The 16,189-nt window shown below is 46.2% G+C and overlaps 1 protein-coding gene across 4 annotated transcripts in view; it reads left to right on the top strand.

The window, feature by feature from the left end:
* Positions 1 to 254: 254 nt before the first annotated feature.
* Positions 255 to 16,189, top strand: part of LOC144819187 (uncharacterized) — a 203,515-nt gene continuing 187,580 nt past the window's right edge. For 3 of the 4 annotated variants that reach the window (XR_013607227.1, XM_078677161.1, XM_078677162.1), the window contains exon 1: positions 255 to 384. The gene's annotated coding sequence lies outside the window, so the exon portion shown is untranslated. Of the gene's footprint in view, positions 415 to 16,189 lie in introns of all 4 variants that reach the window. The other variant, XM_078677163.1, reaches the window with a different exon arrangement.

Genomic DNA, 16,189 nt, shown 5'->3' with positions numbered 1-16,189 from the left:
ATTTGAAACACATACAGTGTCTACCGTTGAAGTTCGTTGAAAGCAGCTCGAGCCTTTCGTGTTTAAACGTCGCTCCTCGCGCACGTTCCATTCTGCTCTCGTCACGGATCTCGGTGACGTTGCTGCGATGCTCTTCCTCGTGATGCTCTCCTCGAGTCCGCTGCACATTAAAGTTTGGTGCACGTTCGTGCCTGCAGCCACCCGGCACGACCCACGAAACGTGCCGCCATTTTGAGATTGTGACATTCTTTCGTGATTAAGGCACACCATGCTTCTTGCCAACCGCGTCTCCTGCCAACCACCGTCATCAAGTTGTTGAATGGATTATTCTTCCTTCACGGATGAGTCTAGCAGGGACCTTTTTTTCCCGAACATTTGACAACGGTGACTACTTTTATTATTTTAATTTCTTATGTTCGTAATTTTCTCAGCCTTACATTTTATTTAATGTTTTAACTGTGTGGTTGACTTTCTGATTTTTACAATTCACTGTGGTTGATTGTTTATTACTTGATGATTTATGCAGATCATTTCGTGTATGTCAGCAAAATTCCTTCTTCGAAGTTCAGATTGGCTCTTAGCTGAGCATTCTGGGGCAGATTTATGAAGGACTTGCGCCGCCGGTGCGTCACTTTATTTGACGCAACGGCGGCGCAAACAATGCGCCCTATTTACAACGTGACGCATCTAGGCAGATGCGTCACGTTGTAAAGCCCTGCGCCGCTTGTGGGCGTTCCTGCGCAGGGGAGGGCGTTCCTGCGCAGGAACGCCTCCTAAAAGTGGCTGAGTGAAATCTATAAGATTTCACTCAGTCACTTTCAGGCCAATGCTGCGTCAAAACCCTGCGCCTGCTTGAAGCAGGCGTAGGTCTTGACGCAGCATTGTGGAGATGGGGCACCCCCGAGCCTTGCTGGAGCTGCGTCACGCTTGCGACGCAGCTCCAGCAATGCACCACCTTTACGGCACAGATGCGTCACGCATCTGTGCCGTTTTTGCCCCATGGTAAATGCGGCGCACCATGGGTGGCGGAGCAGCGGCGCAGGATGACTGGCGCATCCCTGGGGATGCGTCAGTCATCATAAATCTGCCCCTCTGACCTTTTGTGGGTAGCCAATGTTGATGCTATATATGTACATATTGAGGCGCTCCATCCCCTTATTCAATTTACTTTTCCTGGATTTTTTTGGGGGTCTCATTAAGTTTTAGTTTGGCCTCAAACTATAGCATGAATGAATGAAAGGTAGAAAGAATGCTTTTCTTTCTTTGTTTGCTCTATTAGCTTTCAAGAATGTATTTCATTTGCATTTGCATTAAGTGTTCAATTTTAGTGTTTATTATTTATTATGAACCACCAAAGTGATCTAATTATTAGTGGTGTTAAATGTTCTATTCATGCATAATGTTTGCGCGTGCCTTCATTTTCTTTCATTCATATTGTTGTGAATGAATTTGGTTCATGTTCCTATTCTTTAAAAACTTGATCTCAAGCTTAGCTTGCTTCTAATTTCATTTTATGACTCATTTCGCAGTTCTGCTCTTCAAGCTATAATGAAATATTTAATATTTCTATATTTCTGATGAAAGTATGTAAGTTATTTACTTATACCGGTTTCTAATGTTAATTGCTGACGTCAGCCTTCAGGTTCAGTGCACAAAGCCTGTTTATGATTTTCATGAGCTCAATATTTGTTATTCAATTCTTATGCCAGTTTTTTCCTTTGCGCAAAGTTGTTATTTCATAAAATTTCCTGGCAATTGAGGTTTTCTTCTAATTAAGTTCGTACTCCGTCTTTGTTATTCTCAAGTTTCATTTTTTTTCTTCTGTCAGGAGTACCTTTTCTTCCATCAGTCTAGCTGTGTTTCTTTCTGACGTTGTTTCTGACGTTCGTTGGTTTTCATCTTCACTCCTGTCTGGCCAACAGTTGTGTTTTGAATGTTGGTGGAGACGAGTTGAGCCGGTGGCAGAGGCTGACTCTATCTGCTGTGCGCTGTGTACTATTAAGATTTCACTGCGAGCGCTGAGTTGAAAAGCGTTTTTATTTGTTTAGCGTGTATTCTGCTAATTTTAATATCACAGTGTATCTTGTTCATGGTTTAAAAAAACTTAGTGCACCTTATTTCCGGGCTGACTAGATAGCTTGGGAGTTACTCACCTATTCCACTCCCGCCCCGGTCCGCCGCGTCCATTGTGGGCGTTTGATGCGGAGGGTGAGGAGGAGCCCAGCACTTCAGGGCTCACAGGTCAGCGCTCTAGCGGCTCCTCCCCCCCTCTTTAAATGTGTATGGGACAGCGACCGCGCAGCGGACGCGTGCAGCGGGCGCGCCGGAAGCGCGCCGAAGTCGAGCCAAAGTCCAGCCCGTCTGCGCCCGTCCGCGGCCGGCCGAGGCCCGGGGCCATGACCCCTGGTCGCTCCGGGTCTGCCCGCATATACTATGATAGACAGGCTTTGTTGGACCTTTGCCCTATAACCAAGGCTCCCTGCTGGCACACTATGGAGGCAACTACATCTAGAAACTGTACCAGGTGCGCTTTCAAGTACTTAAGGGTACCAACTAGGGTAGCAAATAAAGAGAGGGTACAGGCCGGCCTACTCAATTGTCGCTCCCTTAGTAAACACTGCAATCAGATACGGGACCTTTTGGAGGATGAGAGACTGGATGTACTCTTCCTAACGGAGACGTGGCTTGGAGATCACTCTGACCCTGAAGTCATAGAAGCCATGCCGCTAGGATATTCACTCTCAAGATTAGACAGGAAAGAGGGGAGGGGCGGAGGGATTGCAATCGCTACTAAGGCTCCACTTGAATGTAGTCTTTTACCCTTGCAGATAGATAACTCCGAGGCAGGTCTATTTACAATTAAACTTGGACCTCAATTGACGATATCAGGAATCCTTCTCTATAGACCCCCTGGCAGGCTTTATGATTTTAAAACTAGTCTAGTAGAACCGGCTGCTCATCTAGCTATAAGGAAGAGTAGAACCCTGGTATTAGGAGATATGAATGTCCATTTAGAAGACGAACTAGATAAAGAAGCAGCGGATATTAGGCTTGAACTTCAATCTCTACAACTAGACTTAAAAAACAGTGCCCCCACTCATAAACACGGCCACTTACTGGACCCGGTGTTTGGAAGTTGGAATGGAGTGAAAACACAGGTGCCTTTACCGGTACCTTGGTCGGATCATTTTCTTATTCCATTCCACATCCTCATGCCAGATATGTTTTCATGTTTTCCTCTCTTTTCTGTCATTTTTCAGGGAGAGGGTATGTTCTACCTCCTTCTATTTCCTATATGTTCCTCTATTATCTCCTTCATTATGTTCTTTCTTCTTCGTTTATCTTCTATTCTCCTATTACCTTGCGTATCTTCTATTCTCTTTCTCCAATTAGTTTTTTCTTTTCCTCCTACTTAACACTGTTTCCTTCCTGTCTTATAATTCGCCTTTCTCGAGTTATTTACTATTGTATTCTGTGTCTCCTTTTTTTTCGATGCTGTGTGTACATTGTATATTTTGGTTGTTATTATAAAAGGTATAAATGGGGAACATGTGTAGTGATTGCACCTCATCCTGTCTTGCTCATCCCCTGCTGTCACCATGTGGAATGTTCATTTTCATGACACATTAGAATGTTGGGTTCCTAGCTTTGGTGAATTCTGTTGGGAGCTTGGGGCTGAGCTGTAAGGAGACAGCTCCAGGTGGGGTTTTTATTCCTTCTAATATCTAATACCAACTACTACCATCTTGTACCATCATATCAATAAATACCTATTCTTCAAGAACCTACGTTGGACATCATAATCATTTATTTCACTACAGTTGCTCATCCGGGGATCTTAGCTCCACAGCTCTGGCAGCTTTAAGGCTCTCAGAGTGTTGCTCATCCGGGGATCTTAGCTCCTCAGCTCTGACGGCTTTAAGGCTCTCAGAGTGTTGCTCCTCCGGGGATCTTAGCTCCACAGCTCTGACGGCTTTAAGGCTCTCAGAGTGTTGCTCCTCCGGGGATCTTAGCTCCACAGCTCTTGCAGCTTTAAGGCTCTCAGAGTGTTGCTCCTCCGGGGATCTTAACTCCACAGCTCTGGCGGCTTTAAGGCTCTCAGTGTGTTGCTCATCCGGGGATCATAGCTCCACAGCTCTGACGGTTTTAAGGCTTTCAGAGTGTTGCTCCTCCGGGGATCTTAGCTCCATAGCTCTGACGGCTTTAAGACTCTCAGTGTGTTGCTCATCTGGGGATCTTAGCTCCACAGCTCCGGCAGTTTTAAGGCTCTCATTGTGTTGCTCATCCGGGGATCTTAGCTCCACAGCTCTGATGGTTGTAAGGCTCTCAGAGTGTTGCTCCCCCGGGGATCTTAGCTCCACAGCTCTGACGGCTTTAAGGCTCTGAGTGTTGCTCATCTGGGGATCTTAGCTCCACACCTCCAGTGGCTTTAAGGTTCTCAGAGTGTTGCTCCTCTGGGGATCTTAGCCCCACAGCTCTGATAGCTTTAAGGCTCTCAGAGTGTTGCTCATCCGGGGAACTTAACTCCACAGCTCTGACGACTTTAAGGCTCTCAGAGTGTTGCTCATCCGGGGATCTTAGCTCCGTAGCTCTGACGACTTTAAGGCTTTCAGAGTGTTGCTCATCCGGGGATCTTAGCTCCACAGCTCTGATGGCTTTAAGGCTCTCACAGTGTTGCTTCTCTGGGGATCTTAGCTCCACAGTTCTGACGGCTTTAAGGCTCTCAGAGTGTTGTTCCTCCAGGAATCTTAGCTCCACAGCTCTGGCGGCTTTAAGGCTCTCAGAGTGTTGTTCCTCCGGGGATCTTAGCTCCACAGCTCCAGTGGCTTTAAGGTTCTCAGAGCGTTGCTCCTCTGGGGATCTTAGCTCCACAGCTCTGATGGCTTTAAGGCTCTCAGAGTGTTGCTCCCCCAGGGATCTTAGCTCCACAGCTCTGACGGCTTTAAGGCTCTGAGTGTTGCTCATCTGGGGATCTTAGCTCCTCAGCTCCAGTGGCTTTAAGGTTCTCAGAGTGTTGCTCCTCTGGGGATCTTAGCTCCACAGCTCTGATAGCTTTAAGGCTCTCAGAGTGTTGCTCATCCGGGGATTTTAACTCCACAGCTCTGACGGCTTTAAGGCTCTCAGAGTGTTGCTCATCCAGGGATCTTAGCTCCGTAGCTCTGACGACTTTAAGGCTCTCAGAGTGTTGCTCATCCGGGGAGCTTAGCTCCACAGCTCCAGCGGCTTTAAGGCTCTCAGAGTGTTGCTCCACCGGGGATCTTAGCTCCATAGCTCTGACGGCTTTAAGGTTCTCAGTGTGTTGCTCATCCGGGGATCATAGCTCCACAGCTCTGACGGCTTTAAGGCTTTCAGAGTGTTGCTCATCCGGGGATCTTAGGTCCACAGCTCTGACGGCTTTAAGGCTCTCACAGTGTTGCTCCTCCGGGGATCTTAGGTCCACAGCTCTGACGGCTTTAAGGCTCCAGGAGTGTTGCTCCTCCGGGGATCTTAGCTCCGTAGCTCCAGCAGCTTTAAGGCTCCAGGAGTGTTGATCATCCAGGGATCTTAGCTCCACAGCTTTGGCGGCTTTAAGGCTCTCAGAGTGTTGCTCAACTGGGGATCATAGCTCCACAGCTCTGACGGCTTTAAGGCTCTCAGAGTGTTGCTCATCCAGGGATCTTATCTCCACAGCTCAGATGGTTGTAAGGCTCTCAGAGTGTTGCTCATCCGGGGATCTTAGCTCCACAGCTCTGACGGCTTTAAGGCTCTCAGAGTGTTGCTCCTCCGGGGATCTTCGCTCCACAGCTCTGATGGCTTTAAGGCTCTCAGAGTGTTTCTCATCCGGGGATCTAGGCTCCACAGCTCTGATGGTTGTAAGGCTCTGAGTGTTGCTCATCTGGGGATCTTAGCTCCACACCTCCAGTGGCTTTAAGGTTCTCAGAGTGTTGCTCCTCTGGGGATCTTAGCCCCACAGCTCTGATAGCTTTAAGGCTCTCAGAGTGTTGCTCATCCGGGGAACTTAACTCCACAGCTCTGACGACTTTAAGGCTCTCAGAGTGTTGCTCATCCGGGGATCTTAGCTCCGTAGCTCTGACGACTTTAAGGCTTTCAGAGTGTTACTCATCCGGGGATCTTAGCTCCACAGCTCTGACGGCTTTAAGGCTCTCACAGTGTTGCTTCTCTGGGGATCTTAGCTCCACAGCTCTGACGGCTTTAAGGCTCTCAGAGTGTTGTTCCTCCAGGAATCTTAGCTCCACAGCTCTGGCGGCTTTAAGGCTCTCAGAGTGTTGTTCCTCCGGGGATCTTAGCTCCACAGCTCCAGTGGCTTTAAGGTTCTCAGAGCGTTGCTCCTCTGGGGATCTTAGCTCCACAGCTCTGATGGCTTTAAGGCTCTCAGAGTGTTGCTCCCCCAGGGATCTTAGCTCCACAGCTCTGACGGCTTTAAGGCTCTGAGTGTTGCTCATCTGGGGATCTTAGCTCCTCAGCTCCAGTGGCTTTAAGGTTCTCAGAGTGTTGCTCCTCTGGGGATCTTAGCTCCACAGCTCTGATAGCTTTAAGGCTCTCAGAGTGTTGCTCATCCGGGGATTTTAACTCCACAGCTCTGACGGCTTTAAGGCTCTCAGAGTGTTGCTCATCCAGGGATCTTAGCTCCGTAGCTCTGACGACTTTAAGGCTCTCAGAGTGTTGCTCATCCGGGGAGCTTAGCTCCACAGCTCCAGCGGCTTTAAGGCTCTCAGAGTGTTGCTCCACCGGGGATCTTTGCTCCATAGCTCTGACGGCTTTAAGGTTCTCAGTGTGTTGCTCATCCGGGGATCATAGCTCCACAGCTCTGACGGCTTTAAGGCTTTCAGAGTGTTGCTCATCCGGGGATCTTAGGTCCACAGCTCTGACGGCTTTAAGGCTCTCACAGTGTTGCTCCTCCGGGGATCTTAGGTCCACAGCTCTGACGGCTTTAAGGCTCCAGGAGTGTTGCTCCTCCGGGGATCTTAGCTCCGTAGCTCCAGCAGCTTTAAGGCTCCAGGAGTGTTGATCATCCAGGGATCTTAGCTCCACAGCTTTGGCGGCTTTAAGGCTCTCAGAGTGTTGCTCAACTGGGGATCATAGCTCCACAGCTCTGACGGCTTTAAGGCTCTCAGAGTGTTGCTCATCCAGGGATCTTATCTCCACAGCTCAGATGGTTGTAAGGCTCTCAGAGTGTTGCTCATCCGGGGATCTTAGCTCCACAGCTCTGACGGCTTTAAGGCTCTCAGAGTGTTGCTCCTCCGGGGATCTTCGCTCCACAGCTCTGATGGCTTTAAGGCTCTCAGAGTGTTTCTCATCCGGGGATCTTAGCTCCACAGCTCTGATGGTTGTAAGGCTCTCAGAGTGTTGCTCATCCGGGGATCTTAGCTCCACAGCTCTGACAGCTTTAAGGCTCTCAGAGTGTTTCTCATCCGGGGATCTTAGCTCCACAGCTCTGATGGCTTTAGGGCTCTCAGATTGTTGCTCCCCCGGGGATCTTAGCTCCACAGCTCCGACGGCTTTAAGGCTCTCAGAGTGTTGCTCCTCCGGGGATCTTAGCTCCACAGCTCTGATAGCTTTAAGGCTCTCAGAGTGTTGCTCCTCCTGGGATCTTAGCTCCGTAGCTCTGACGGCTTTAAGGCTCTCAGAGTGTTGCTCCTCCGGGGATCTTAGCTCCACAGCTCCGACGGCTTTAAGGCTCTCAGAGTGTTGCTCCGCCAGGGATCTTAGCTCCACAGCTCCGACGGCTTTAAGGCTCTCAGAGTGTTGCTCATCCAGGGATCTTAGCTCCACAGCTCTGACGGCTTTAAGGCTCTCAGAGTGTTGCTCATCCAGGGATCTTAGCTCCACAGCTCTGACGGCTTTAAGGCTCTCAGAGTGTTGCTCCTCCGGGAATCTTAGCTTCACAGCTCTAAATGGCTTTAAGGCTCTCAGAGTGTTGCTCATTCAGGGATCTTAGCTCCACAGCTCTGTTGCTTGAAAGCAGAACTGTGCGGGTGGTGCTTGTTTCACTCTATGTCCGAAGCAGTCACAGTGGTCAAAGTACATTAAAAAAGTATAGGAATGTGGTGGGCCCAGGTATCTTTTTACAAAACTGCTGATTTCACAATTGTTTTTGCAAATTGTGAACTCATGAAGTCCTGGAGGGTCCAGTGTTCTGGTTCCATTGGAATCATGTTTAAGAACGTTTAGCTTAAGAGAATCAGTTGTTCTGGTCCTTGACAGATGCACAGTCTTGTTGATGTGCTATTCATTTATATTTAATTAAAATACTTCAAATACTTTAATTTGGACTTCCAAGATCTTTTAGTCTGATTATTCCCAGTCCTCCATGGGAGCATCACAGCGGCATGCTCTTCCAAACTTGAAACACCATTTCATAAACAGAAGCTGACTAATTGCTAAATACCAATATTAGTTACAGTTCTGTGGTCGCAGCTCCCCACCCCCTCCTTTGCAAAGGAAGCGTTTCTGAGGACTGCGAAATGAGGGAGGGAGGGAGTGAAAGGAATGTTGTTTTAAATCTCCCACACAGGTGATCACATGTAACACATGTAGAAAGCATGACAAAGGCTCCCACACATGCTGTGCATCATAAAACACAAACAGCGACCTGACAAGTCACGTGGCAGCCTTGAGATGTAGCTGTCTGGTGCCGACATGCCAAGCAATTGTCCACAATTTACCAAAGGGAAGAGGGTTGCTGCAGGACCCGAAATGCTGGAGTGCAAAAGATGAATGAACAATTAAGGTGTCCTCACATTTTGTGTGCATCCCCTCACATTTGCTGGAACTTCAAAGACAAGGCTACGACCCTTGACACATTGCTCTTTTTTCGGAAACTGGTGTGTACCCCATATCTATGACTGCAACATGAGGATGTGCATTCCTGCTGGGGGGTACAGGAGAGGAAAGTCTGAAGTAGAAGCCAGGTCTGGTGGTTACGTGGACTAAGGCCTCCACTGCAGGGGTTGGTGTTCGACCTCCTGGTCACAGGTTCAAATCCCAGTGGGGCCACTTAGGCTTTCATCCATCTGAGGTCCATAAAATGAGTACCATTGGGTAAAAAGAAGCATCTGTTATTCAGTGCCAAGATACCTCCGGGTGAACGTGTGCTTTTCAAAAACACATGTTATCAGTTTTTTTTAAAGACACTACTGCATTTAAATATCAGAAATAATCTATGCACACATTCCAAATCATATCAGCAAGCACCCTTTTTTTAATATAATTCTGAAGTATAAAGGAAACAAGGTTGAGGGGACACAAGATTCCCATAGGAACAAAAGAAATCAAGACATGGAGATGTGCAAGTGATAAACATTCACTGAAACCTGATTTTAAACCTTCATTTTTGCACAAACTATTTGTACCATATATATATATAAAACTGTATGTTTATGCAAATTTAGCAGCGCCTTTAAAGGAAAACATACCTTTTGTGACGCAAGGGCAGCACATTTTTCTGCCCCATATTTATAAGAACAGGAAAAGCCACGTAGGGTGGCTTTTCCTGTCCTTGTAAATACGGCCCCTTCACACGCAGCACTTTGCGTTGAAGGGGTGTTCCATGGGTGTTGCTGTGGGTGTGCCCACGCAACACCCATGGAACCTGACACATTTCAAGATTTACAAGAAATTGGAAATCTGGAAATGCGTCTGAATGCCGAGCCTCCCATGTGAGGCGTAGGGAGGCGCAGCGAGGGGCAATGTATTGATTTCTCCTCCTTTTGTTTCCTCTTTCTATGTGAGCTGCCGTCTGCAAGGTGCAAGGGTGCCTGGGTCGGAGCATGGCAGCAGTTTGTGCGCCAGCGCAGGGGGAAGCATAGAGATGCGACATATTGTTGTAAATATGTTGCATTCCTGTACTTCCAAACTAACGCAAAATGACTTTGCACCGCACTGGGTTAGTCTATTGTAAATCTGCCCCGGAGCCTGCAAACGGCCGTGCACTATGTCACCAGTCCTCCAAAATGCCACAACAGGGGTTACGGAATTCTGCCTGTGCATGCAGCTGGCACATTCCAAATTGCATAATACATCACCATATAATGGGCAACACCTCCGGTTTTACTGCAAGAAAATGGACGTGAGAGAGCATCGACTCCTGCATAATCTAAATTGGCATAGCGTATATCATGACAACCCCTTACTCCACGGAAGCGGGCAAGTTCCGGTTCAAAGAAAATGATGAAATAGCGCCCCCGGTGGAATAATTCTGCAAAGACCAAGCAACATTTCGGTAAAGTTGTTAAATGTAACGCAGCTGCATCAAGTTCATACTACAACAGCATTTCATCGGTAACATTTTGATGTGATGTTTAAAGTCCTGTTAACCTGCTCCATCCTCCCGGGCGTGGGACAAAGATGCAATTTGATTCCCTTTTTCCTCCAACCATGTATATACCATGCTCCATGTAAATATATATATATTTTTTTATACAATAAAAAACTACAGTAATAAAAAAAATAAAAAATAAATGTGGCATTCTGTAATATCTCAATTATTATAACACAGCTGTATTTGTCCAGAGGTAATGTGAGCCTATAGTCATAACAGTTATCATCACGCAGATGACAGAGTTCATTAAATGCGTCCGAAAATTGGCGACCGTGGCATCGGGCAACATTCACATTTGTAATGCAGTGCTCAGTAATGGCATTTCCTTACACCGGGGCCATTCGAGTCATGCGCGCTGGAGAGAAAGAGGGTGAGGCAAAGCCTCGCATTTGTACTGCTAAAAGCGCTTAAATTCGCATATTTAATACTGCCATGTGCAGGTTATGCCTGCGTCTTCAGTGCTGCCACTCCCCACATGCCCGTCGAAGCCCACGTGCTGAACAATGCTTGTGGAAATCCGGTGTTGTCCACAGTGGCGGCTAGTGACATTTGAATGTGGTAAGCGTAAAAGTTCAGGATGAGTGTCCTGTGGTGAGCGATCATAGCGAGTTAGCGTGACAGTCGTAAGGGGTCCCGGGAGGGGGGAGGTTCCTCTGCCCCAAGTATATTTGGAAAAAAGAATGGGCAAATGGTGCATTAATATACTTTGAGATAATGAAGCAGTGAGTACCCCACAGATTTCTTTATTTATTGACATACTTTTACAGATTGAATTTACAGAGGGAATACAAGTTATTGTGATTTGTCTGACTAGAAACAATGAGACAGCAAGCAATAAACATAACAAAGGTGTAGGCCACCGTACGAGGCACTTAACAACTAATTCAGGCGATGAGGAAATAGGATCATATTTCCTCCACCCTGCTGTGTCTTCCTTAGCTCTCCTAGCTGGTCCACTCCATCCTCAAACCCCCTTCACACACAGTTGCAGAGAATCAGAATTACAACTGAAAAAAGTGACCATGGCTCTGTTCAGCAGAGAGGCCAAGGATTGGATGACCAAGTATTCTGAACACTTTCTTTAACCCACTGACAGGCACTGTGAGACATTCATACTGCCTTCAGCCTTTGCTCCAGAGCTCTCAATGGTTGCCTGATATAAACGCCTGGCTGCCACTCGGTTCGAAGTACGCCCTGTGCAGGAGAAAAGATTTGCATGGAAAGCCAATATCTGCAACTGACAATTTCTGACCACGGAATCCCTGTGCGTTATTAATCGTCTGAACACAACCTTACTATAAAGTTGTGCTGATATGCATTGAAGGATTAGGAAGGAGACATAACATTAGCAGTTGATGCTGCTAACAGGCGGGTGCATTACGCTGGGGCAGAGTGGTACGAATAGGACACACATTTTTTTTAGGGGTTATGGCCATCTGACTCTGAGGTAAAGTCCAGAGACTTTAATTTGAATATCGTTTATTGGTTACACGGTCGCGGAGTAAGACAACAACTCCACCAGGCTCAGCAGTAGGCATTCAACTGAATCAAGATGCTGACAGTGTCCAAGCAACAGCTTGCATTCTGATCCCAGAATGCAAGCATAGAATACAACAAACTTGTTGTTCCGGAAAACAATCCTTACTATATCCAGCTGTGCAGCCCTCGTGTAAGAACTGTGACAGCTTGTGTGTTCTTTAGAATTCCATAAGGCAGCTTAGTACCCACTTTTCACAAATGGTCGGTGCCTTTGGCCAGTTATAGAGACATTATTCTACCCTAAGCCCCTCTCCCATATTGTGTGCTGCTAAGCAGCATGTAAATAGCTACAGGAGCACAACCCTTATACCAGGTAAGGTAAGAGTAGGAAATGTGTAAATTATAAACAAAGACCCAACTGGTATTATTTTTAGACAGTTACATGAACAGAAATAAGGAGACTCAAATTGATTTTAGAAATGTGCTTCGAGCATCATATATTCAAAAAGAAAGGTGAGAAAACAGTTGTAGCAGCACTGTACATGAAAACAAACCCAAAATTGGACTTGGTGCACGGTATGTGATTGTGACATGCAGGTAGCGACGCAAGTGACAATTGAGATCAGCTGGGACGGCCCATGAGGTGCAATTTGTGCAGGTATATACAGTAAATCAGGACAACGAGGTGGCTCATATGACAATACAATAGACTTTTGTTTTAAATGAACAATTCAGTTGAGCCAGCACGGTGGGTGCGCCATTTAATGAGCTGAGGAGTCGACGACGTTTCGATCCTATTGGTTCAGGATCATCTTCAGGACGGATTTGTGTAGATGAAGCAGTGCTGTGAAGCGCGGTACAAAACGGGTAATCCAGTAATCACAAATTTGCGTGGCCGTGATGGGAGGAAAAACCCGGTCGTTCCTTCATGCAACTCGAGGAAGTGGAGACGAGGCACTGGGGCAAAGGACGGCAAAGTCGTTCGGATGATGTCCGTAGTGAGTTGATTGTGCCCTGGGGCTGAGTGAAGCAGCGGTCTGAGCAGTCCTCGCCACCGATGTGTGCGGGACGCTGGGTCTGGTTGAGCGGCATGCGCATAGCATCCACCCAAGGCAAACTTTCAAAGGTCACATCACTTGTACTTACTGGAAACTATCCTTACTGTATCCATCTATTCAGGCTTCAACCTATATCTCCCGTAGAGATAAAACAGATAAAGTTCAAAGTCCAAACACAACAGTTGATGGACAGAATGCAGAACAATGCCATACATTCACCTCAGTTCCAGTTTCACCCCAGCCATATGTAAATCACTCTTGACCCTGTGCCCCATGGAAACAGTCCAGCCCGAACTGCCAAGCCAGGTCCTCCCTGGACTGGAAACAAGCATTTTAGGACCGGTTTCTGGCTATCAGCCGTCTTCAGCCAGGATAGCTTGATTCCAGTGGCATGGAGTGCACAGGACTCACGTCTGGGCATACCTGTCCCACTCGGGGTGACAAATGCAAAAAGAACAATTGATGGACAGAATGCAGAATAATTCGAAAGTCCACTTTTTCTCATTGTGTGCTTGTGGTGATAAATAATGTGGCGTGGGTACACTGCAGTAGTAAAGAGACCTTGGCATGGGCTCTAGAGAATGTACGTAACATTGACCACTTCACCACTTGTTTGGTAGTAACATCTAAGAAAAGTCATATATAAGTTGGCCCACGTCCTCTGAATCAAGGTTCCACTGCACCTGCTACACCATTAACAAATGTGCATCTGCATGATATAAAAACACAATAAAAAGTTCAGAAACATGAAGACTGAAACACAAGTAAGAATATATATTAATAAATGGCCCATAACGGGGTACAGGATGCTATTTTTAAGCTCTGCTACTACTGCGTTAATAACAGCTCAGACAAATGTGTTTTCACTGACAGGTTTCCTTGCTGTGCAGATAAGTGCATGACTTTAGCACGGGTATGTGCAGTATCCTCAGTCACAATGCTGGCACATTTTTTCAACTGCATTGGCTCCGTAGTTATTTATCAATATTCTGTTCTCTGAGCTCTCTCACTAAGCCAGGCTGAGCCAGAAACACTATTTTCTCTAACAGGATACTTAGGTGAGGAGTTAGACAGGGATCAAATCTTTTCAACCATATTGAATTGTTTATCGAAACGTTTTGAATCATTCAACCTGATCTTGGCCACTGTTAGTTTGGTAATGGCATTAATAATATTTAGTTATGTACTTTAAAATTAAGCAGAAAATCATATAACTTCCTAGTAAGGCCATCTGTGCCCCTGAAATGAGAACTGCACAATCAGCTAATTATAAAGAAGCGGTAATCACATATTTTACTTTTGTGAAATAAGGCGAGGAAACAGGAAACCTGTTTGGGGATCTCAAATTAAGATAATTCATGAGATAGGAGACACAGACACCCTTGAAAGATGGCTATCCACTCATGATCTAACAACGACATTAAAACAAAATTGAACAACCATCAAGGAATTACAAGACAAGGATAAAACTCTCATGAAAAATCTGATAAAGGAGGGAATTTTGATATTTAGCCAATTGTGATGTTCCCCAAATTAGGCTATCCGCAGGTGTAAGACAGCACCAATTGTGAAGTTTCCAATAGGGTACACATGAGTAGAACCACCCAGAATTTCTATGATAGACGTATGGGTTGGAGGCAACAGAAGTTGATAGAGTTGGAGGAATATTCATTTCTCAGATTTTTTCAAAACAAGGGTACTTTATTTCTTGCCCAAACTCCATAAAAACCCAGTTCATCATCCTGAGAGCCCAATAGTCTCCTCTAGAGGTAGTCTCCTAGAAAACTCTTCAAAGTACATGGATTTTTTTTCTTTGATCTTTTATAGAGATGCTTCCATCTTATATAATGGACACAGGGGATTTTTGTGGATAATGAATGATATGACATGGAAGGAAGGTTTCTTGCTCAGGTCTCCTAATGTCAACAATCTTCATACATGCATAGCCCATGATGCAGGGACCAGAGCATGCAGACATTTTTTACGAGCACAATCTCTTTCAAATCTTCTATACAGAGATGCGTTAGATGTGATCTGAACATGTCTAACCTGTTGTTAATTCAATTTTGATAGTAATGTATATCAGCAAACCTTGGGGACAGCAATGGTCACCTGCTTCGCCCCCAGCTACACAGGTCTTTACCTGGGATGGTGGTAGCAGTAGGTGCTCAGCAATATCGATCAATTTGAGGAAAACGTCACCCTCTGGATTTGCTATATTGACGATATCCAGCAATCCTGGAATCTCCTCATCAGCCCCAGTCATCTCCCGGGCACTCCACAATACCCCGGATAACGTTCTCAACATCAAGAGAGCTCATTCAGCTAGCATTTTTGAACCATCTGCCATAGGTATTAAAACAATTCCCCTGAAGTTAAACTTCTCAACCCCAGCTAACCTTCAAGTTCAAGCAATGAGCCTGCCCGCCACTTCAAATGTTTGAGTGCTGGGGTGGCCCAGAACCAGACAATATTTCCCTTGAGTTCAAGTCATCCTTGATGTCATCTTTGACGGGCCGCACCCTGGGCATTCATCAAACCAAACTAACTGATTCTCTGATGCCAGTCATGAGGATAAAGTGTGAAAACCCCTTTGACCAACAAAATCTATCAGACCAGTTCCTAGGCTCTCTAGAAGCCAGAAGTGAGGCCTCCCTGGCCCAAACACCAGACCTTAACACAAGGGCCTATTACAACCTCTACAGTCAAACACAAGTAGCTAGGGAACCATTATCAGCAACAGATACCATAAATCCCACTTTGGTCTCAGTGACCTCCTTATAGATAAAACAAGACTCCATTGCCACACTACTACTATGGCAATCATAGAAGATGGACCTTCGGATGGATTTAATCCAAACTATGGCCTAAACCTTAGAAATCGAAAAGAGTACCTAGCTACCGGATGCAATTAATACTTGTTCCTGACTAATTAATAAACTTTGGCCCCTCCCTGAAATACTATTAGCACTGTTGGATAGGATGAAGAACCACACCCAGGGCTGCACAAACCCTACTCAAAACTTACAAATTGGGTCTCTTCCGACACATCCATCGTGCGCAACATCCAGCGGTACATTGTCCGTCCTAGAGGAAATACCTCTTCCGTTCGAGGCCAGGCTTTAACAGGCCAACCTTCTCTGTATGCCGGACACCAGGCAGTAGACAACTGAATAGCCAGAAGTACGCCAACCAGCATTCCCAGCTCAACGGCTATTTTGTCCTCGCCGGCTCCAAACCAGCTCGGAAACAATGAACCAGCCCCATTAAGTGCTCAACATTCTTCCACTCATCTCCCAATAAAATCAACTGCCTCCAGAAGAGACAAAAA

This window comes from Lissotriton helveticus, chromosome 2_1 (genome assembly GCF_964261635.1).
Source record: "Lissotriton helveticus chromosome 2_1, aLisHel1.1, whole genome shotgun sequence".
Lineage (NCBI taxonomy): Eukaryota > Metazoa > Chordata > Amphibia > Caudata > Salamandridae > Lissotriton > Lissotriton helveticus.
This window is presented reverse-complemented; position numbering and strand designations above follow the sequence as displayed.